We start from the raw sequence: 12,247 nt of genomic DNA, 5'->3' as shown, positions 1-12,247 counted from the left end.
CAACCCCACCCCCACCCCAAATATAATCCACTCTGCAACCCTCATTCCGTACTCTTATGATAAACATAATTCCCTAACCTAAAATATATACTTTTTAAAAAATTTTTATTCTGTGCGTGTGTGTGTGTGTACTAGCAAATAAGATCTGACTGGTGGTACAGGAGGAGATTGTCCCTCCTTCTTCCGCACAGCACCTGGTGGATTCAAACCATGCACCTCTGACTCTGCAAGTTTCACCTATCTTAATCTTTGAAAAATTAAAAGGAACAAAGGCAAAGAATAGACTTTTGAAATGTATACTCAGGCTGTTTGTCTGTCAGAGAAATCATTCCATTTTAGGCATCCTGGGGCTTCCAATCCTGGAGGGCTCTAGAACCTCCAGGAAGGATTAAAGAAGGCACCAGAGATGGACCTTCCCTCATTAAGTGTGTTGATTGTGGCTAAATGTCTCTAAATATAGCAGAGTTAAAAGAAAGTGTCAAGAAACATCCACAATTTAACTGAGCATGCATGACAAAAACAAATATTCTATTTTAAGCATTTTTATTTACCATGTAAAGTTTGCAGGAAACTAGACCAAGAAGCAATCATTTGAACAGAACTAAGGGATACTACTTTGTTTAAAATCAGGTAAAGTGTGTATCAGGGTTAAATCTTTTGCCATACCCCTCCAATCTGTATCCTGAGCAAATAAACTTGAAAAGCTGCATGATAAGAAGAAAACTGTGGGATCAGGATTAGAGGAAGACTCATCCACAACCTACATTATGCAGATGATACAACTTTGCTTGCATAAAGAAGCCCTGAAGCACTTACTGGAAAAGATCAAAGACTTACTGGAAAAGATCAAAAGCCTTCTGTATGGATTACATGTTAACATCAAGGGGGGGGGAACCCCAAACAAACTCAAAACACCCTCATGACTTGTACAAGTAAGCAACAGCACAATAAAGGGAGAAAATACTGAAGTTGTCAGGAATTTCATTTTACCTGGATAGACAGTCAATGTTCGTGGAAGCTTTGAAAAAAAAAAAAATTAAAGTATCGCTTTGGAAAAATGTGCTGCAAAGGATCTCTTTATAGTGCTAAAGGACAAGATTGCCACTTTTTTATATCAGTTTTTTTTATTTTAGTAATTTTAATGAACATTTACAGAGATTTTGGATTTGCATCCATTCATTGTTGCACTTTTCTCCCTGTCCAGCCCTTCCCCTCCACCCCCAGTTCGCTCCTCTCTTTGTAAAGCTAAAGAAAGATTCTTTCTTTGGTATACAATACCCCTGCACCCCTCCCACTGCCCCAAGTACACTCCACTATAAGGTGTATCTAACTCAAGCTTTTATGTTTTCAGCTGTCTTATATGCATGTAACCTTGTATGCATGTAAAAGCTGGATAATGGATAAGGGAGATGGTTGAATTTGTGCCTTTGAAAAGTTGTCATGTTGGTGAAAAATACTGAATATAATGGGGGCTGACAAAAGAACAAATAAATCTGTTTAAGAGCAATTTTTTATTTATTTATTTATTTATTTATTTTTTAAAAAGGAGGTAAGAACAGTCAGAATGTTTCTTATAGCTCACTGTGGCAGGACTTCATCTCACATACTTTGAGGTTATTATCAACAGGGGCCAGTCCCTAGAGAAAGACATCATGCTTAGCAAAGTAGTAGTAGTGGTTGTAGTTAGGTACCATTGAATCGACGACCATTCATAGCCACCCTATAAACAACAGATCTGAACCTTGTCCTAGCTTCATGATCTCTGATGTGCTCAAAGCCATAGTTAGAGTTACTGTGTTGATTCATTTTTGTCAAAGTAGAGGGGAAAAACAAATACCTTCAACATGATTTCTTAGCACTGTGGCTACAGTAATGGACTGAAACCCCACAGCAACTGTGAGGGTGATGCAATGTTTTGTTCTGTTGTACATAGGATCGATCACTATGCATTGGAACTGCTGGACAGCACTTAACAAGAAGATGTGAAAATTACAGATTGTTACAAGCCGTCAAGTCAACTCCAACTCATAGTGACCCTATGTTCAATAGCTTTTAACCCTGCTCTATCCTGGACTTCTGACACATCTACCCCCATGATCCCAGTTACTGTGTCAATTCATCACATCCGGGGTCTTCCTCTCTTGTACTGTCCCTCCACCCTTCCAACCATCTTGTCCACTTCTCCAAGGATTAGTCCTTCTGGCAAACTGCAGGTAATGGATACAATTATCATTCAACCAATCTTAGGTCAATGCATTGCTCTGGACTTATACTTTTCTGGATATCTCAAAAGCAAACTCACATAGTTCCTATTTGTTATTTATGTTTGAAGATATCACTGATAATCATTGACATTTTTAGTTGTAACTACTTCTCACTATTATTACATTGGAATAGACAAATAGCTGACTCTTCACTGGGTTTCCAAGGCTGTAAATGACATGAGAGGAGATTGCCCATCTTTCTCCCTCAGAACAACTTGGTTAATCCCAGAAGCTCAAGAGCTTAGACATGACACCAGAGCTTAGATATAAACTGTTAGTACTTGTTGTCATCAAGGAATCCCTTAACTCATAGAGACCCCATGCAACAGGGTAGGTTGTTTTGTACTCTGTATCTTTACCTGAGCAGATCACCAGGTAGTTTCCCCCTCGATATCCTGCGTGAGTTCAAGCCATTAGTTCAGTTAGCAGATAATCACAAACTGTCATCCAGTCTCCTAGACATAATTCCCAAACCCAAACCAAGCTCACTGCCACCAGGTCTAATCCATCACATATTGACCCTCCACTGGGTTCCAGAGACTATAAATTTTTAGGGGAGGAGACTGTCCCTTTTTATCCCAAAGAACAGCTGGCAGGTTTGAAGCACTAAACTTTCAATTAGCAGCCCTAGCCATTACTTACTACCCAACCAGGATTATTCTGACTTGGAAAAGAGGGGAAATACTATTTTTCTTCAAAGTTACTAATAAATGGGCTATTTTTTAATTAAATAAAATTTTTATTTTATACTCATTTACTTAGAAATTTCTTATACACTGTCGTTCACATCGAATCTTTCCCATTTCCTTTACCCAATCTTCCTTCCACCAATCAAATTGTGTGATCCTATGGTTAACCACCCCACATACCTCCCTTCACTCCTGGCCATCCTTATCTCTTTGCTCCCACCCTCCTGTCCTTAGATCCTCATACATGTTCTACAATAATGGTCTTATACAGTATTTATCCTTATGGGACTGAGTTAGTTCACTTAACAAAGTGCTTTCCAGGTCCTCCCTAGTGAGGTAGTGATTTACAAAATCATTGCTCCTGTGTGCTGCATAATATTTCATTGTGTGAATGTACCATAATTTCTCAATCCATTCAATTGTGGTTGGACATGTTCTTGTGATGGTAAATAACACTGCTTTGAACAATGCTGTACAGTCTCCGTTTGTGCCTCAGTTCACATTTTCTCAGGATATATTCCAAGCAGTGGAATAGCTGGGTCATATGGAATTTCTATGTTCAGCTTTCTGAGGAAATGCCAAACTGCCTTCCAGGATGGTGTACCATTTTACAATCCCACCAACAATGTATAAGAGTTCCTACCTCACCACATCCTCTGAAACTTTTTCCAATAAATGAATGTGTTTTATATAAGTGGAAAAGATGAGGAAAGAAAATGGTCAATTTTAACAAAAGTTTGCTCTCAAGTAAAAACCAGAATGATACACATTTAACTAGTCAAACACTTGAAAGAAACTGGCTACACCTGAGTACATTTTACTGATTCCCCCAAGGGCAGATGCAACACTTACCATTTCCAAAATCTCTAATAGAATAGAAGGTGATTTATGGTTACCGGTTAGAAACTTCAAACAAAATAGTGGAATGATAAGGTAATTTAAGGGAAAATATAATTGACCAGAAGATTTACAATCGCCACCAGACTTACTTTTCTATGTATATCTATCTATAAGGAGATCATTAATACTTGTCATTTACATGAGAGAAAAAAATAACTATTTTTCTGTATTTTGCTTGTTTTATCTTAACTCACACAATCAGAGCACTAGTCATAGTCTTTACAGAAAGTCGTAATTCGCATTTTTTGTTAAGAAAAGATTTAAAGGCACAGTAACCCAGAGCTGAAGAAGCTAATCAGTTTTACAAACCCAAATAATACCTAGTAAATTGCAGCAGCAGGTGCTTGTACAGTTGCATTATACCAGACTCTACAGCACAAGAGATAGGACATTTCAGACCTCCTGGGAACTTCATCGGAGCTGTAGGCAAGTCATTTCAACTAGAATCTATAGTTCTTCATAACAAAGAGAAGTCAAGCATATACAAATAAGAATGCTGCAAGAATATGCCTCTGGCACTTATTTCATTAAATTACCCAGTGAAATCTTTGCTCTTTTAAGTAGAAGCTTTTGGGACACATCACTATGATTTGTGGGTACTTGGAGCAATTTGGGAAATGGCAGAAAGTTCTCTGATAACTGAGAGATATTTTTCTTCTAAAGTGAAAGAGACAGCGCTCTTCAAAATAAGATCTGTTGAGAAATTAAAATAAATAATCAGAGAACTGGTTCATGCGTTTACTTACCCAGGTCTTCTTTCCACACAACTTCTTAAAGGGTACTTACTATCTTGCTGTGATCTTTTTATGCCCATTCTTTTCAGCCTGGATTTACATTTGTGTTCCTCTAAATGGTTTTATAGAATTTCCTAACATGTATGGGTTTGTGATGAAAACAAAATACTGCTGAAGATAATTTAAAATTTAAAAATGGCTAGAATAGAACAAAATAAATACGGAGAACTGACAGAAGTTCAAGCTGGGTTTAGAAAAGGCCATGGCACCAGTGATATCATTGTTGATGTCAACTGGATCCTGGCTGAAAACAAAGAATACCAGAAGAATGTCTATTTATGCTTTATTGACTATGCAAAGGCGTTTGACTGTATGGATCATAACAAATTATATGTAACATTGAAAAGAATGGGAATTCCAGAAAACTTAATTGTGTTTATGAAACACCTCCACCTAGACCAAGAGGCTGTTGTGTAAACAGAGGGAGGGAAAACTACCTGGTTTAAAATTAAGAAAGATATGCATCAGGGTTGCATCCTTTCACCATCTCTATTCAATTTGCATGTTTCAAATCTGTGAAAATTATTTGACAAGCTGGACTCTATAAAGAACAATGTGGCATCAGGACTGGAGGAAAACTCATCAGCAAATCTCCATTATGTAGGTGACACAACCTTGCTTGCTGAAAATGAAGAGGACTTGAAAGGCTTTTGAAGAAGAACAAAGAATAAATGCAGCCTTCAATATGAATTGCATCTCAACATCAAGAAAATAAGAATTCTTCCCACTGGATCAATAGGCAACATCATGATAGATGGAGAAAAAAGATTGAAACTGTCAATGACTTCACCTTATTTAGTTCCACAATCACACTCAAGGTACTAGCAGCCAGGAGATCAGAAAGGCTGCAGTCAAGGACTTCTCCAAAATTATTGAGGAGAGATGGTGCCAGTTTGAGGACTAAGGTGCACCATGAGGGTTTTTTCCAATCATTTACTATGTTGCTGAGAGCTGGACCATGAATAAGAATGACAGAAGAAGAAATGATACCTTTGAGCTGTGGTGTTGGAGAAAAGTACTATCTATCCCATGGACTGCCAAAAGAGTAAACAGGTATGTCTTTGAAAAGGGGCAGCCAGACTGCTCCTTAAAGGCAAAAATAACAAAACCTAATCTAATACTTCAAGCTTATTATTAGAAGAGGTTATTTCTTGAAAAGGGACATCACGTTTGGAAAGATGGAAGGTCTGCAAAGGAGAGGAAGACCCTCAACCAGATTGACACAGTGACTGCAGCAATGGGCTCAAGTGTATCAGAGATTATAGGAATGGATAGGATAGGATAGGATAGGATAGGATAGGATAGGATAGGATAGGATAGACTTCCTAACTGTTGTTCATGGGTCACTGAAGGTTGAATCAGAATCGATGGCACCTAACAATAACTACAACATGATGATACCATATGGCTGTCTGTATAGTTATATCAGAACTGTGTGGACACACTAAACACTACCACTAACCTCATGCTGGTAATTTTGTCAACAAAATCTTGTTCAAGTTTCTGTTATATACATTATCCCATCTGCCCCTTATATCTTTGTGAACTATTGCCCTCGTTTTGCAGGTAGAAAAGAAAAGAAACACTACTTTGCAGCAACCCAGTGGCCTCTAAAAGTAGCTCTGGGGGGCACATTGGTTAAATACTTGGCTGCTAATCTAGAGGCTGGTGGTTAATCTAGTGGTTTATAGTACACCATTAGCTCCAAGGGAGAAAGATATGACAATTTCCTTCTATAAAGAATTGCACCCTTGGAATCTCTATCGAGGTAGGTCTACTCTGTGTTATAGGGTCCCTAGGAATCAAAACTTTAGGCAGCAATGCATTAGGGGAATTACCTGTCATTATTATTATTATCATCTCCTTCTTCTTTAAACTCAAGAGTTACATCTGTTGTTCACAGAATTGCTGTGAGTCATAGAGCTCTGTTGTCCTAGTGGATAGAAAGTTATGCTACCAAGTCAAAGGTGGGCCATGGCCCTTAGGTCTGGTTTTAATTGTTTTTGGTCAAACATTCTTCTAAGTGGTATAGCACTGGTCTTTCCATTTGCTGTACAGAGGTAATTCTTGGTTGTTGTGATGCTGAACACTGTGACACTGATGTGTCAAATGCAATAATGGTTACCCATATTGGACAGTGTTTGGTGAGCTCCCCGATTAATATAAGCTTGGAAGCAGGAATGGCATCCACTTCCAAAATAGCTTGCCTCTGGAAACTCTATGAACTTGGAGAAATGATAAAAGTTATACAATTGTTCAGGTCTTTCATTCATAGGGTCGCTATGAGTCATCTACTACTCGATGGCACTTAACAACAACAACCATCCTCTCAATTAAGGACCAAACAGCACGCTTCCACCATAACGGAAAGACTGCTCCCTGTCCTGGCGGCAGTTATAACACAGGACACAAAAGCTGATCTGCTTACTATTTTAGAAAAAGAATTATGTATCTGTTCTTTCTATTCTAATGAATATGATAGCATTCAGTTAGGCCTTAAATTATGGCATTATCAGAAGAGTAGCTGAAGAAGTACAGAAACTTTATTCCATTTTGTTTTGCTCAGTTTAGCAAATACAATGAGAGATAAATCCGACTTGCTTTAATGTATCAGTGCTATCAGTCCTAACTTAATTAAGGAAATTACCCTGTGGGATCTTAATCACTAAGTAAGTACAAGGACACCTTCCATAAAAGGTGGTAATCAAGGGCAATTCTCATTAATTAGTAGTGGTGAGTGGAACTGTCCCCCATCACATAAGCATCTATAACTCTTATGACTCTAGAATAAAAACTTGCACACTAAGACAATTTTTTTTATTTTCTCCTAAGAAAGGAGAAATGTAGTATTTTAATAATAATTTTGTAATCTCTAAAATACATTTTTTGCCTTGCAGTGAAATTTAATGCTCATTAGCAGGAGCTCTGTCAGCATTACACTGCTAACCCAAAAGTTGACAGTTCAAACCTGCTCCATGAGAGAAAACTGGCTGTCACCACCTGTAAGGACTTACAGCCTTGAAAACCACATGGAGAGTGACCCACCAGGAGTTGGCATTGACTTACAGCAGTGGGTGTGGATAGACCACTTTAGGCTTGGTGGTATATTTTCTGAAAGTACAGTCAGAATGCCCCTTAAGATCCAGGATAGTAAGACATTATCTGACACACTTTGGGCAGATTATTAGGAAAGAGTCATTTTCTATAGAAAGACATCATTGTTGGTTATGTTGAGAGTCAGAGAAAAAGAGGAAGACCTTCAATGAGATGGATTGACACTGTGACTGCAACAATGGACTTAGCACAGCATAGCTTGTCAGGATGGTGCCAGGATTAGGCAGGATTTTAATCTGTAGTGAGTAGGGTAGCTGTGAGTCAAAACTGATGAAACAGTACATAAGAGTAGCACCAGGCTTTTCATCTCTAAATCAGGATGTGTCTGATAGGTTTTTCAGGTTAACTTACTTTAAAACTAAATTTGTATTTCATATATAGAGGAGCAGGCTGCTCTAGTGTTGGTTCATATAACAGCTCAACAGTGTTAGCCCTGATTGATTTCTCTAAGGTCCTCTTGTTTTTACCCTTGTACCAAAGAATGGCTGCTGATATGCCAACCTTAAATCCCTCACACTAAAACTATCAAGGTTTTGGGCCATGACAAATGACTTCTTCTGGACTAACCTTCCAACTTAGAAAACTGAACAGCATATATGGAACATTGCTCAGTTCCGTGAGGCCTGAGAAAAGAGTAACAAACAAGACAAGCCACATATGTTGTTGTTGTTGTTATGTGCTGTCGAGTCGCTTGCAACTCATAGCGACCCTATGCACAGCCCTAAACCCTGCTCTGTTCTGTACCAACCGCACTGCCTCTGACACACCCATCCCGATTACCCCAGTCACCGAGTCAATCCATCTCATAGCGGGTCTTCCCCTCCTGCGCTGTCCCTCCACCCTCCCAAGCATGATGTCCCTCTCCAAGGACCAGTCCCTCCTTACAACATGTCCAAAGTATGTTAGACGGAGCCTCAGAATCCTTGCCTCCAAGGAGCCAACTGATTTAACCCTTTCCAAGATGAATCTGTTTGTTTTCCTAGCAGTCCATGGTACCCTTTATACTATTCTCCAGAACCACAGCTCAAAGGCATCAATTCTCCTTCTATCCTTCTTGGTCATTGTCTAACTCTCTGACACATAACAAGTGATTGCGAAGACCATGGCCTGTATCAGATGCATGTTAGTCTCCAGAGAGACACCATTGCTCTTCAGTACTTTGGAGAGGTCCCTAAGAGCAGACTTTCCCATGGCAATGCGCCTTTTAGTTTTCTGGCTACTGGTGCAAAGAGTGTTGACAGTGAAGCCACATATATGTTCAGAATTTCTTCCTGGGGATACTTTCTGGATTACAGGGCAGAAGTAGGGAACCCAAACAAAACACTCTAATCTCACAGAGTTGATGGAAATTAGAGTTTGAGAAGATTAAGACAATTGGGATTTGCAAAGTATTATATTAGAAAAGGGGAAGCTACACAGAAAAAGAGATCTAGAAATCTGTCTGTCATCCCCTTAAATCTTTGACCAAATGATGATTTGGGCACCCATGGAATAAAATCCTGTAATGTTATACAAAGAGCAACTTCACACAGGGCAAAAAGACATTCATATTCTAGCCAGAGTAGAAAAGAGTTCCTTGAACATACAGGACATTCAATAATCACCCAGATGTCTACATACCTTGGAGTAGGAATAAAATAGCTACACTGTGGTTCCGTACCATCGAGTCAGAGCTGACGCATAATCTGACCCTCCCAGGGGTTTTCAGAGGCAGTTAATCACACAGGAGGAGATTGCCCATCCTTCTCCCATGGAGTAGCTGGTGGATTCACCTGTGTGCCTTTGGGATTGTGGCACAGATTCTTAGCAGTAGGTCACCAGAGCTCCCCAAATTAGCAAAGAACATAAATGAAAGAACAAATGAACAAAAGTAATTCATTAGACTATAAGAAAAGGAATATTACTAGAAATAACAAAGAGGCAATTGATAATGGTGAAAGGTATACAACAGGGAGGTATAATAATCCTAGATGTTGTTGTTGTTGTTGTTATGTGCCATCGAGTCGCTTACGACTAATTGTGACCCTGTGTACAAGAGCCCTAAACATTGTTCTATACTGTGCCAACCTTGCTGTCTCAAACACACTCATTCCCACCAATCCACTCACAGAATTGATCCATCTCGTCAAGGGTCTTCCTCTCCTCCTCTCCTGTGCTGTCCCTCCCCTCTGCCAAACAAGATGTCTCTCTCCAAGGACCAGTCCCTCCTTGCAACATGTCCAAAGGATGTCAGACGAAGCTTCAGAATCCTTAACTCCAAGGAGCATTCCGGCTTCACCCTCTCCAGGACAAACCTGTTTGTTCTCCTAGCCGGCCATGGTATATTCAACACTCTTCTCCAGCACCACAGCTCAAAGGCATCAATCCTCTTTCTATCATTTCTATTCACTGTCCAACTCTGATGCATAGCACATCATTGCAAAGACTATAGCCCGGATCAGGCACACCTTAGTCTCCAGCCTGACATTGCTGCTCTTCAGTACTCCTGAGTACATAACAACAACAACAACAACAACACAAAAACCTATTGAAGGGTCAGTTATAGGTCAGTTCTGACTCAAAGGTACACAACAACAACAACAACATGCTTATGAAGGTAAGGCAATGGCTAAGGAAGACGAAATGTGTTGTTGGCAAAGAGTATTGAATACACCAGAGGGTTGTTGTTGTTGTTGTCATTATGTGACGTCGAGTCATTTGCGACTCATAGCGACCCTATGTACAACAGCCCTAAACCCTGCTCTATCCTGTGCCAATCCCATTGCCTCTGACACACCCATACCGATTACCCCAGTCACTGAATCAATCCACCTCATAGAGGGTCTTCCCCTTCTATGCTGTCCCTCCACCCTACCAAGCCTGATGTCCCTCTCCAAGGACCTGTCTCTCCTTACAACATGTCCAAAGTATGTCAGACGAAGCCTGAGAATCCTTGCCTCCAAGGAGTAGCCTGGTTTTACCCTCTCCAGGTTGAATCTGTTTGTTTTCTTGGCAATCTATGGTACATTCAATACTTTTCTCCAGCACCACAGCTCAAAGGCATCAATTCTCCGTCTATCCTGCCTAGTCATTGTCCAACTCTCTGATGCATAACAAGTGGTTGCAAAGACCATGGCCTGTATCAGGTGCACCTTAGTCTCCAGAGAGACACCGTTGCTCTTGAGTACTTTAGAGAGGTCCCTAACAGCAGACTTTCCCATCACAATATATTTTTTTTAATTCCTGGCTGCTGGTGCCAAAAATGTTGACCGTGGAGACGAGCAAACTGAAGCTGTGAACAATCTCAATCTCTTCGCCATCCATCCTGATGCTACCAATTGGTCCAGTGGTGAGAATCTTTGTCTTCTTGATATTGAGCCTCAGTCCATACTGAAGGCTGCAGTCCTTGACCCTCTGCAGCAAGTGCATGAGGTCCTCCTCAGTTTCATCAAGCAGGGTTGTGTCATCTGCATAACACAGATTGTTAATAGATCTTTCACCAATCCTGACACCATATTTCTCCTCATAGAGCCCAGCCTCCTGGATAATCTGTTCTGTATACAGGTTGAAAAGGTATGGAGATAGGACACATCCCTGACATACACCCTTCCCAATTTTGAATCATGCAGTGTTGCCCTGCTCTGTTCTGACGACTGTTTCTTGGTCCAAGTATAGGTTTCGCATTAGCACGATTAAATGTTCTGGGATTCCCATTCTTCTCAGAGTCAGCCACAGTTTGTTATGATCCACACAGTCAAACGCCTTTGTATAATCAATGAAACACAGATAGACATTCTTCAGGCATTCCCTGCTTTCAAGTAAGATCTATCTAACATCAGCTAAAATATCCCTAGTACCATGACCCCTTCTAAACTTAGCCTGGACTTCTGGCAGTTCTCTGCTGATGTGCTGTTCCAGTCATTTTTTGATAATCTTCAGTAGAATCTTGCTTGCATGTGAAATCAATGATATTCTTCTATAGTTTCCACACTCTGTTGGGTCACCCTTCTTTGGAATGGTAACAAATATAGATCTCTTCCAGTCAGTTGGCCAAGTGGGTGTTCTCCAGATTTCTTGGCACAACTTGGTGAGCACACCAGGGCGGTATTTTTTAGCTGAAATACGTCAATTGGTATACCATCTATTCCTGGGGCCTTATTTTTTGCTATTTCCTTCAAAGCAGCTTGAACTTCTTCCTTCATCACCATAGGCTCTTGCTCAGATGAAATTGAAGGCTCTGATTCTGGGGGATGCTTTCTCTCTTGACTCTCTTCTGCCTCTGTCTCCTGTTTATTTGGGCATCTCTATGTGTCATAGAGTCTATTTTATACTCTCTCCTTACTTGCTACTACCCCATTTTCTTATAATTAAAAAAAAATTTATTCAAAATATACCTTACCTTAATATTTTCTTATTAACATAACGAACACAATCTTTTCTCATTTGGGATTATAACCACAGGCATAGAGGTTAGTGTTGACAACGTATATTTTTGGGAGACATAATT

This window comes from Elephantulus edwardii, unplaced genomic scaffold, assembly GCF_000299155.1.
Source record: "Elephantulus edwardii isolate Elephantulus edwardi_28Jun2011 unplaced genomic scaffold, EleEdw1.0 scaffold00050, whole genome shotgun sequence".
NCBI classification, from domain to species: Eukaryota; Metazoa; Chordata; class Mammalia; order Macroscelidea; family Macroscelididae; genus Elephantulus; species Elephantulus edwardii.
Note: the sequence above shows the minus strand (reverse complement) of the source record.